This window comes from Monodon monoceros, unplaced genomic scaffold (genome assembly GCF_005190385.1).
Source record: "Monodon monoceros isolate NGI ecotype Baffin Bay Population unplaced genomic scaffold, NGI_Narwhal_1 Super_Scaffold_21, whole genome shotgun sequence".
NCBI lineage: Eukaryota > Metazoa > Chordata > Mammalia > Artiodactyla > Monodontidae > Monodon > Monodon monoceros.
In genome coordinates, this window is record NW_021703778.1 from 107,391,938 (window position 1) to 107,404,750 (window position 12,813).

Sequence of the window (12,813 nt, forward strand, 5' to 3'; positions counted from 1 at the left end):
ACACACACACACACACACACACACACACACACACACACACACACACAAAGGTGGTGGGCTCATGCGGCAATATCCCTGAGGAAGCCCAGATATTGAACTTACTAGACCAAGACTTTAAATCGGTTAATTTAAGTTTGTTAAAACAACTAAAGCAGGATATGAGAGCAATGTCTCACCCAAATTGACAATCTCAAGAGACAAAAATTATTTTCTAAAAAAGATCAAATAGAAATTATAGATTTGAATAATATAGTAATAAAATAAAAAATTCAATAGAGGGGCTCAATAGTAGATATGAACAGGCAGAAGAAAGAATCAGCAAACTTGAAAATAAGTCAACTGAGATCAGCCAATCTCAGGAAGAATAAAGAATGAAAAAAAATAAATGATCAGAGACTCAGAAATCTGTGGGACACCATTAAGCACACCAACATACACATAATGAAGAGGAGACAGAGAAAAGGATAGAATATTTGAAGAAATTAAGGCCAAAAATTTCCTAAATTTGAAAAACACATTAATCTACACATCCAAGAGGCTCAAAAAACTTCAGGAGGATAAACTCAAAGGCATCCCACACCGACACACATTAACTGTTGAAAGCTACGAAAAAGAGAAAAAAGCGACTCATCAAAAATAAAGGATCCTTTCAAGATCAACAGCTGATTTCTCATCTGAAACCATGGAGGCAATGGGATGATATGCTCAAAGTGGTGTGGAAAAAAAAGACTGTCAACCAGTAATTCCATATCCAACAAGACTATCCTTCAGAATTGCAGGAGACATTCCTGATCAACAAAACTGAGTAAGCTGTTACTAGTAGACTTGCCCTAAAAGAAATACTAAGAGGAGCACTTCAGCTGAAATAACACTAAACAGTAATTCAAATCCATATGAAAAATACAGAGCACCAGTACAAGTAACTTCATAGGTAACTATTAAAAACAGTATACATGTATTTGTTTTTCTCTTTTTTTCCTCCTATCTTATTTAAAACACAAAAACATCAAGCAATAATTAGAAAGATGGTTGATAAGTATACAATGGATAAAGATGTAACTTGCAGGATAACAACACAAAGGAGGGGGAAGGGAATGGAGCTTTATAGGAAAAAAGTTTTTATATACCATTGTAATTGAATTGGTATTCAAACTAGATAAAATGGTAATGACAACCCCCAGAACCATGACTAAGAAAATAACAACAAAAACACAGTAAAAGGGGACTTCCCTGGTGGTCCAGTGGTAAAGAATGTGCCTTGCAATGCAGAGGACATGGGTTGGATCCCTGGTCAGGGAACCAAGATCCCACATTCCAGGGGGCAACTAAGCCCGTGAGCCACAACTACTGAGCTGGCGCACCTCAACTAGAGCCCAAGTGCCGTAAACCACAGAACCAACATGCTCTGGAACCCGTGTGCCACAACTACAGAGCCCACATGCCCTGGAACCTGCAAGCCACAACTAGAGAAAAGAAAACCCACACGCCACAATGAGAGAAGCCCGCGCACCGCAATGAAAGATCCTGCATGTCTCAACGAAGATCCCATGTGCCACAACTAAGACCCAACACAGCCAAAATTTAAAAAATAAATAAATCTTTAAAAAAACTACAGTAAAAGAACAAGGAAATTAAAATGGTACGTTAAAAGATATCTGTTTAATGCAAAAGAAGGCAGTTAAGAAGGAAGGGAGAAACAAAGGTATCTAATCTCAGCAGTGACATCTTCCCCAAGGAACCTTTGAAATAGTAATCTGTTACACACAGATCCACTCCTTATCACTCTTCTCTCTGCTTTACTTTCCTTTATAGCACTTATCCTCATCTGACAAGCCTTTCTTTCACTTATCCCCTTTCCTCTATAGCACTTATCCCTATCTGACAAACAAAATTTTCTTCCTAGACCCACTAGAATTTAACCTTAACGAGGGCAGTTTTACTTTATTTATAGCTTTATCCTCAGTGCCTCAAACACACCTACTGAGTGCTCAATAAACACCCAATAAATGAACAACCAGTAGAGATAAGCCTTATACGAAATGTCTCCCATTTTAAGAGTGGTGCAAGAAAAACAATATATGTCTACATGTACAATTTGTAGATTTAGTAGCAGGAATATAAAGAACTCCCCATCTGATGGGTTTGCTATTTTCTCTGTTAAGTAGGAGGTAAAGACATCCTGCTGAGTCAGAGGGGGAGGTGGTGGTGTTGAAGATTTATAGAGAGTACCTAGCCCTGCACATTTCTGTTGAAATTAGTATCTAAATCAAATTCTGATATTATTGGACACTGTTGCCTTAAATCAACAGTCATGTGATTTCATGTAAAACTGTATACCAAAATTTCATGCATTCTTATAACTTAAAACAGAAAGTGCTCACACTTTAGAAGGATCAGTAAAAAGAAATGAATGTGTAGAACTCAGTTTGAAAAGAGTGCCACACTAGATGAAGAGTCTATAAAATATATCAATTTTTTTCCACTGAGAAGATATTTATTAAACACAAATTTATATCAAGATTAACTTTTTTCAGGGCTTCCCTGGTGGCGCAGTGGTTGAGAGTCCGCCTGCCGATGCAGGGGACACGGGTTCATGCCCTGGTCTGGGAAGATCCCACATGCCGCGGAGTGGCTGGGCCCGTGAGCCATGGCCGCTGCTGAGCCTGCGCTCCGCAACGGGAGAGGCCACAACAGTGAGAGGCCCGCATACCGCAAAAACAAAACAAAACAAAAACAAACAAACAAACAAAAAAACAGATTAACTTTTTCAACCAGCTTTTAAGTGGACCTTTTCTTTGTTAAAAAAACGAATGGTATGAAACTATATGTTAAAGATGTTTCCACGATACCTTACATTTATATAGCGCATTAGTTTTCAAAGTGCTTTCACATGCCATCTCATTTAATCCTCACAACACCCCTGTGAGGTAGGTACAGCAGGTACTATCATCCTCATATCAGGATGAGGAAACTGAGGCAGAGAGAGGTTAAGTGACTCGCCCAAGATCACACAGCTGGTAAGTGGCAGAGCCAGAACAAGAAATCAAGTTTTCTGACTCCTCATCCAGTACTCTTTCCACTATAACTACTGCCCCCAATTATGAATAATGTACTGCACATCAAACTTGAAAGGTTATTGAAGTTCACTTCAGTGATATCTTAACAGTAAAGTTAAATGAGAAATACGAAAACAGTAGGTCTGATGGTTTTACTTGACATAATAAAACTGGTGCAAAACCACTTTTGTCTAATTACTTATAACCTTTTGGTCCAAATACATAAAATATGCAATATTTACAGCATTTTCCTTTTTTTTTGTAAATACAATGCTTTAAAATACATTATAAAGCACCTTAGTTAAAACAGTCTACAAGTAAAAGTACAGAAGAAGTAGGAAAATCCTACCCATACCACAGCTCACTAACGGAGTTATAATATGGACTCACCAATACCTCAGTTCATACCTTTACAAATAATGGATTGAGAAACAAATACTAAACTTATTTTTCTGATATTCATGTGTGGAAGCCTTAACCAAAACTTCAGGCAATGTCAACATTCTTTGAAGTGTTTCCCCAATCTTAGATATTGGAGAGACAGGAATGAGAAATACTGCTTTGATTCTTTTTACAGTATTAATAATGGTTTAAATTGATTTTTAACACTAATCATTTTTTTAAAGAAAATTAAAATGACCTACATAAATAAGGGCAGTTCCAACTACAGCAGAAACATTCTTAGCAAACTTGATCAAACATTTCAATAAATTTCATGGGACGTGATTCACAAAAACAAAGTACACACTGCCAAACAGTTAGTAACACTATCCAGTAGTGGTGTATAATGCAAACCTCCAGATGAAGGTGGAAGTAGCAAATGGATTCATCTTCATTCATGGTTAGTTGAAAAAAATGCTTTATCAAAAACAGTATCAGAACTTTTTCTGAAACTGTATTTCAGTATTTAGCCTTCAATTAGACCTGCTATGTGTTTATTTTAGGTGATGTGTAGGTTGTGTCCAGACAGGAGGTTGTAACTCCCACCAAAATTTAACCAGGAAAAAAAAAAAGGCTGAAACTTAAACTTCCTAGACCACTGACATATCAGCTAGAATCTACTTCCTTGACATCATTGTCTGTATTCTAACTCGGTTTAATACAAACTGTCTTATATACCCATCAGCAATCCAAGTTGTGGAGCTGAGAACTAAGGTGAAGACGGTCAAAGTTGTAGTTCAAGAATCTAACTGCCATACCTTGTACTCAGTTCGATTTAGGGTAAATCTTTTCATAGAAAAAGTTCTGTGCAAGGATGTAGAGGTCTCCATCTTTTTTTTGTACAGCATGGGCTCTGATGAATTGGAACTGCTCTAGTGCCAACTCATAGAACTCATTCTCCATTTTCCAAATGTCAGACTGCTGTAGTTTTGCAATGGTTTGTTTAGTAGGGAGTTTCTTCTCTGTGGTTTTCCTAAGGTGAGATTTCTTTCCTGTATGATAGCGTTCTGTAGCACCCCTGAAGAACCAGGGCGAAGCTGCCTCCAATAACGTGATAAAATCTTCAAGCTCTTCGGTAACTCCCACCAGAAACTATTCATTAACTAGGTTATATTTGGCTTGATCCATAGCCCACCTGCTTCCTACATTCCAAAATTCTGAGCTGTGGCCACAGAGGAATGGGATTTGAAGCCAGAGCTTCTATGGAGCACAGTCTGAGCTCCCCTCAGCTACACATTCATCAAAGGTCTTTTTGTCCCCTTGTTTTTGTCTTCTTAACCCCAGTCTATAACCGTCTCCAAATCTCAGAAAGAGTAAGAAACTAGCCTCTCAATAGCATCCTGTATGACATTAATGTAAATTGGCTTCTTCTTCACACCAAATTTTGCAAAATCCAAATAAGAAAGGTGCCTATGATAAAACCCTGGTTTCATCTCTTTCCAGGAAGTTATATTCTTTACAAAGCACACCTGATCTTGCAGTGACATTACTGGATTATTGTTGGTAGCGTTGATGTGAAGAACATGGTATTTATTCTTTACACATAGATCATAAGCAATATTGGTAAAAGAGGTGCTTGCAGTTTTGGGGACTCTGTTATAAATGACCACCATGTCCTCTTCTTCATCTAAAGCTGCATCTTGCCAAGGGCTATCCATCGTATGTTGCTGCTCAATCTCTCGAACTTCATGTCTTGCAATAGCCCTTTCTAGCTTCAACTGGGACTCCTCCAGTTTCTGGATCTGGTTCTCCAAGAAAAGCATTGCCACTGCAAAGGCCACCATCAGCAGCAGCTGCATGCTGCATCATCCTGAGGAGCCCCGGGAAACCTGCTGCTGGCAATCAAGACATACCGCAGGGGGCGGGGATAGGGGCCCAAGAGGCAAGCGAGATGCCGGGAGGAGCCCACCGAGCCAGGTGAAAGGCAAGGAGAGCGCGAGAGCAAGAGGACCACCGCAGCGACCCCCCTTCTCGCCTCCCCAGTCCCCCGCCCCCAGGCGCCAGCACCTACACCGCCGGTACTGCTTCTCCTCGGTCGAGGAGGCCTACGCCACGGCCACCCCCACAAAAGCCCGCGCAGCAAACACAGCGCAAAGCGGCTGCCCGGCTCTCGCCTCCCTCTACCGCCTCAGTCCCCGACCCCCGCGCCCGCCTGCCTGCCCGCCGCCCTCTCTTCCTTCCTTCCCTCCCTCCCTCCCTCCTTTGCTCACGGCCGCGCTCTGCTCTCCTCCACCAGCGCTTCGGCTGCAGCTACACCGCCCTTGGCCCCTGGATATATCAATTTTATTAACAAGTAAAAAATTGATCTTATATCAATAGAAGTGAAAGCAGAGTCTTGAAGAGGTATCGGTACACCCATGTTTTAGCAGGATTATTCACAATAGCTAAAAAGTGGAAGCAACCCAACTGTCCATCAGCTGACAAACGGGTAAGCAAACTGTGGTAATGCATATAATGGAATATTATTCACCCTTAAAAAGGGAGGAAATTTTGACACACGCTGCAACATGGATGAACTTTGAGGACATAATGGTAAATAAAATAAACCAGTCGCAAAAAGACAAATACTGAATTATTTCACTTACATGAGGTACCCAGAGTAATCAAATTCACAGAGACATAAAGTAGAACGATGCTTACCAGGGACTAATGGGACAGGGGATAGTTATTGTTTAATATGTATAGAATTTCAGTTTTATAGCATGAAAAGAGTTTTGGAGATGGACTGTGGTGATGGTTGCACAATATGAATGTACTTAATACCACTAAAGTGTATACTTAAAAATAATTAAGATGGAGCTTCCCTGGTGGTGCAGTGGTTGACAGTCCACCTGCCGATGCAGGAGACACGGGTTCGTGCCCCGGTCCGGGAAGATCCCACATGCCGCAGAGCGGCTGGGCCCGTGAGCCATGGCCGCTGAGCCTGCGCGTCCAGAACCTGTGCTCTGCAACGGGAGAGGCCACAACAGTGAGAGGCCCGCATACCACAATTAAAAAAAAAAAAATTAAGATGGTAAATTTTGTTGTGTATTTTACCACAATAAAAAACTGGGGTGGGGGTGGGGGGAAGGGACTTCCCTGGTGGCACAATGGTTAAGTCTCTGAGCTCCCAATGCAGGGGGCCCGGGTTCAATCCCTGGTCAGGGAACTAGATCCCACATGCATGCCACAACTAAGAGTTCACATGCCACAACCAAGGAGCTGGTGAGCCACAACTAAGACGTGGCACAACCAAATAAATTAAAAAAAAAAAACTGGGGGGTAAAGTCAGTTATTTTAATATGTATTAAAGGGCAGTATAAATGACATACTGTTACTTTTAAAAGAAAAAAAAACAACTTTTTTCTTTAGAGACTGAATTTAAATAAAAAGAAATTTATACCAGATGCCATATATTTGTTTATACCAGACAGCACAACAGAAGCTAAAGGTCTGACATACCATTGGCTTAGAGAAAGGGACTTAAAAAAAAAAACTGAACCTGGTTTACAAAAACTAGTATTTAAGGACACCAGAAACAGTGAAAACAACAGCACAGAACTAAAGGACACTACAAACCAGAAAGATACAGTATGGCTACAGGAATAACTAAAGAAAAGTCAAGGAGCTAAAATTTATGTAAGGCTGGTAAACTGGAAATAAGAATCTAGGGAGAAAGTGACTACAAATGGAAGACATAAGAAATAAGAAATTCTGGAAAGAACTAACAAGACTTGAAGAAAACTAGAGTCCAAAAAGTTCAGCAGAGACAGAATATTATCCTGCAGGTAGCCTCTAAACAAAATGCAACACAAGAATAGTAAATTATTTCTATATAGATATAATTTGAAAAAATGACAATGATGGACATTTGAGACTGAAAGAAGTCTATACAAGAACTCAGGGAATAATAACTGAGAGAACCAATTACAAACAGTTAAAGATTTAAGAAAACAAGCCTGTGGAAAGGCTAAAGATTAAAATTCCAGTCAATGACTTTTAAAAACTAATATTAGGAAGAAGGCCATTCTGGAAAAAATGGAATGAAAATGAGTTTTTTTTTTTTTTTTTTTTTTTTGCCACACGCAGGCCTCTCAGTGTTGTGGCCTCTCCCGTTGCGGAGCACAGGCTCCGGACGCGCAGGCTCCGCGGCCATGGCTCACGGGCCCAGCCGCTCCGCGGCATGTGGGACCTTCCCGGACCGGGACACAAACCCGTGTCCCCTGCATCGGCAGGCGGACTCTCAACCACTGCGCCACCAGGGAAGCCCTGAAAATGAGTTTTAAGAAAAGCGGCAAAAAGGGTCACAGCTACCATCCAGCCTTACAGTACTTTACTTTTTTTTCTTTCTTCTTTTTTTTTTTTTCAGTATGCGGGCCTCACACTGTTGTGGCCTCTCCCGTTGCAGAGCACAGGCTCCGGACGCGCAGGCTCAGCGGCCATGGCTCACGGGCCCAGCTGCTCCGCGGCATGTGGGATCTTCCCAGACGGGGGCACGAACCCGTGTCCTCTGCATCGGCAGGCGGACTCTCAACCACTGCGCCAGCAGGGAAGCCCCAGTACTTTACTTTTAAATACAGACAGTCAGTGGTCACCAATATGTTAGGACAGCATGAGGTAAGAAAGGGAAGCAAAAGAAAAACAAGAAATTCAGAGAAAACTGACAATTAAGGGAAAGAAAACTTCAACAACAAATATACATATTAAATAAAAACAATACCATTCTTTTTAAAAATTCAAATAAGAAAATACATTTACAAATTCAAGATAACAGGAATGAAAAATATAGTTGAAGAAAGTATCTCAGAAAACAGACCAAAAAGAGAAAATCAGGAAACAGAAGAAAAATTTTAAATCAGTAGGTCCATCATCAACTGAACAAAAAAGTGCCCTAAGGACTCGGGACTACAATAACCCTTCTCAAAAAAGATTAGTACTGCCTCTCCCAAGGGGGTGTTTGGAAATGTCTGGGGACATTTTTAGTTGTCCCCAAAACTAGTGGGTTATTCTGGCATTTAGTGCTGGGAGCCAGGGTGCTCAAAGCCCCATAAGCACAATACAGTCAAACACAAAAATGGTACTACCTAAATGCCCACAGTGCCCTCTACTGAGAAATAATGGATTACGGAGAAAAAGAATTCTCTCAATGCCTGATACGATATGCATTTTCATAAAATTTAACATCACCAGTATAAACAAAAGATACCTAGAAAAAAATTCAAATCACATAAAAAAAAAATAAAGGATCAAGAAACTGAACAGCGGGCTTCGGGCTTCCCTGGTGGCACAGTAGTTAAGAATCCACCTGCCAATGCAGGGGACACGGGTTAGAGCCCTGGTCCGGGAAGATCTCACATGCTGTGGAGCAACTAAGCCCGTGTGCCACAGCTACTGAGCCTGCGCTCTAGAGCCCACATGCCACAACTACTGAGCCTGCGCTCTAGAGCCCACGTGCCACAACTACTGAAGCCTGCGCGCCTAGAGCCCATGCTCGGCAACAAGAGAAACCACTGCAATGAGAAGCCTGTGCACCACAACGAAGAGTAGCCCCTGCTTGCCACAACTAGAGAAAGCCCACGCAGAGCAACGAAGACCCAATGCAGCCAAAAATAAATATATATAATCAAACTCTTCAAAAGCAACACTGAAAGTTCAAAGAGAAATGTCTTTGAAATGCTGATGGAAACTTATTTCCAGCCAAACTACCAATCAAGTGTGAAAATAAAATACAGATTTTTTTAAAAAAGATACAAGTCCCTAAAATTTACCTCCTATGCAACTTTTCTCAAGAAACAACCAGATAACATATTTCAGCCAAACGAAGGCCTAAATATGCCAGGGCAGGAGGCAGAAAGGGAGCCAGTGGGAAAAGAAAGGAGGTGGGGTGGGGGTGCAGGGGATTCCCTTTTTGAAAAGAGTACAGAAGTTACAGAATAATAACTCTACAACAAGTCTTAAGAACAAGTCTAGATCAGAGCAAGGAGAATGACAGTTCTGAAGTCAAGTTCTCCCCACTCCAATCCCTCCATACAAGAGGCAGAACCAACAACAGATGCGATGTGCTTGAGTTTGAAAACCCCGACAGATTTTTAACACCTTTTGGAAAAACAGTAATAGATACATAGAAAAATAAACAAATAAAAAATGGAGGCAAGTAACTCCAAGAAAAACAAAATGTTGTGCAGAAAAGGAACAGTATTCACAGTATACTTTTTGACTCACAAATTATATTATACATAAATTATTATACTTGACTCAGAAAAATATTATATACATGGTCACAATAACGTAAAAGCTAATGATTTAACTAACTTTATTACCTATACTGAAATATGGTATGGAGATGTAAGAGGTGTGATAAACCGTCACAGCATATATAGGGTAAGGTACTATATCCATGGTTTCAGGCATCCACTGGGGGGTCTGGAATGTATCCCCTGCAGATAAAGGGAGACTACTGTACAGAAGAAGTTCTGAAAAGATATACACCCAAAATGCAGTGCTATTCCTAGAAGATTAAGATTACCAAAAAGGCACTACTTTACTTTTGACATTTCTGTAGCTTAATATTCATACATTACTTTAACAATAACTAAGAATTAAAAGTAATGTAAAGGGCTTCACTGGTGGCGCAGTGGTTAAGAATCTGCCTGCCAACGCAGGGGACATGGGTTCGAGCCCTGGTCTGGGAAGATCCCACATGCCACGGAACAACTAAGCCAGTGTGCCACAAGTACTGAGCCCATGTGCCACAACTACTGAAGCCTGTGTGCCTAGAGCCCGTGCTCCGCAACGAGAAGTCACCGCAATGAGAAGCCTACTCGTAGCAATGAAGACCCAACACTGCAATAAATTTAAAAAGTTAAAAAAAAAACACTAATGTAAAAATTTACAAAATAAATAAAAGCAACTAAATCCAACCGCAAAAAAATTTAAAACATCAAAAAATCTTCATGAGTAAAACACGGTATTTGTAAGTTTTTAAAGAAATCAATTAAAAAAGAAAATGGGGAAAAGATAAACTCATTAAAAATACTAAGTTCAACTTGCTGTTTTATGATAAAGTATTTTTCAACGGTGTCTGCTCATCTGTGTCTCCCTCTCTTATATATATGTACATAAAGAAACACTCCAAGGGGCTTCCCTGGTGGCACAGTGGTTAAGAATCCGCCTGCCAATGCAGGGGACACGGCTTTGAGCCCTGATCCAGGAAGATCCCACATGGCATGGAGCAACTAAGCCCACGCACCACAACTACTGAGCTTGCGCTCTAGAGCCCGCAAGCCACACCTACTGAAGCCCGCAGGCCTAGAGACCATGCTCTGCAACAAGAGAAGCCACCGCAATGAGAAGCCCGCGCACTGCAACGAAGAGTAGCCCTCACTTGCTGCAACTAGAGAAAGCCCGCACGCAGCAACAAAGACCCAATGCAGCCATAAATAAAACAATAAAACAAAATAAACACTCCATTTCTGAAATATCCATTTCAGTAAAAGAAAATACCTACTTTATGTTTGCTGGGCCTTTTATTTTTTTTTAATAGGGAAAATAGAAAGGTTTCCAATAATCCCATCACCCAAAAATCACAAAGGTATTTTAAAACATTTGTACTGGGTTGTTCAATATAATTTTTAACATAGCTGATTTAGCACATAATATGCAACTCTGCTTTTTAGTTTATCATAAGCATTGCCTAGTCATCAAATATTCTTCATAAAAATCATTCATTACTATTTGAGGGGAAGAAGTAACCTCCACCCCCATGCATTAATCCCAAGCACAGATTCATTTTAACTGCAGTTGTGATCTCTCTTATACTCTATTTCCCACAAGGGGGAGACAGGACTAAGGTATTTTGAATACCTTATAATAAAAACCAGAAAGCTTGGTTTCATTCCAATATCAAATGAGGGGATAAGGGAAGAGTGGTCATTTACTACTGGTGTTATCTCTATCTTGTGGGCTTTTTTCCGTATGGTACTACAAAAATTACAATTCAGTTTCTCATATGTAACAGCTTAATTGAACATCCTCAGCAACTTCACTCATTTAATAAATATTTAGCAAACACCTATTATGTGCCAGACCCTTTACTGTCACACTGGGTATACATTAATTTTTACAAAAAGACAGGTCCCTCCTCTCAAAGAGCTTACAATCAATCTTAAAAGCGTGCATGGGGGGGTAGACAATTTTTAAAATTACAAGTTACATTAAATATTAAGAAAAAAATGGGGCTTCCCTGGTGGCGCAGTGATTGAGAGTCCACCTGCCGATGCAGGGGAGGCGGGTTCGTGCCCTGGTCCGGGAGGATCCCACATGCTGTGGAGCGGCTGGGCCCGTGAGCCATGGCTGCTGAGCCTGCGCGCCCGGAGCCTGTGCTCCGCAACGGTAGAGGCCACAACAGTGAGAGGCCCGCGTACCGCAAAAAAAAAAAAAAAAAAAAAAAAAAAAGAAGAAGAAAATGACCAGGGTGCAGTGATATACGCAAAGTATAAAGATTCATAATTATATACTTTCTAGAGTCTCGACCCCACCCCCACCCTCTCTTATGACATATAAGCTTATGGAAGTCTGGTCCACTTTTTTTTTTGGCCGCTCCGGGCAGCATGTGGGATCTTAGCTCCCCAACCAGGGAACGAACCCGCGTCCCCTGCATTGGAAGCATGGAGTCTTAACCACTGGGCTGCCAGGGAAGTTCCTGGTCCACTTTTTAAAGCTCTGGGAAAAAGCAAAAACACAAATGTTAGTTTAGGCCACTCTGAAATAGTTTTATTATCTGAGACAACTGTTGGTGGCATATTATCACACCCATCCACTGTTTCTCTATCACTGCCTTTATTCCTCTTCCCATCCACCCCACCCCCCTTTTTTTCTATTTCATCTTTTTCTTTGTTTTGTCTTTCTCACTCCTTTGTTCCTCAAGATTTCAGTAACAGACTTACAGCTTAAATGAAACTGGTTAACTAATGGCTTTCACAGCTAAAACATTTGTGACCCCTAATTCAGACTTGAGTGCAAGCCATGAAATAAAAAAATTACGGATTTGTATAATGCTTTGTTAACTGCTAATATTATAATCCTACAAAACAAAAAAGCAATATAATAATGAGTTTATTTTTGGCAGAAGGCTGGTTGGTTGATCACACATTTAAGAACGCAGTTACAAATGTTTTCTGAAACTTTAACACAACCATTCAGCAATAGTGGAGTAATTAAATCAACTATGGCATGTACACAAAGTAGAATACTACTACTATGCAGCTGTTATAAAAGTGAGAATGTTCTCTACTAACAGACTAAGAATAATCTCCAAAAAATGTTAAATGAAAAAGCA

The 12,813-nt window shown here is 40.6% G+C and overlaps 1 protein-coding gene and 1 pseudogene across 4 annotated transcripts in view; both read right to left on the reverse strand.

The window, feature by feature from the left end:
- The window catches only part of STRN3 (striatin 3), a 109,512-nt gene that overhangs the window by 85,865 nt on the left and 10,834 nt on the right, over window positions 1-12,813 (reverse strand). The gene's annotated exons all lie outside the window — the stretch shown is intronic.
- LOC114905137 lies at window positions 4,043-5,447 on the reverse strand (annotated as a pseudogene).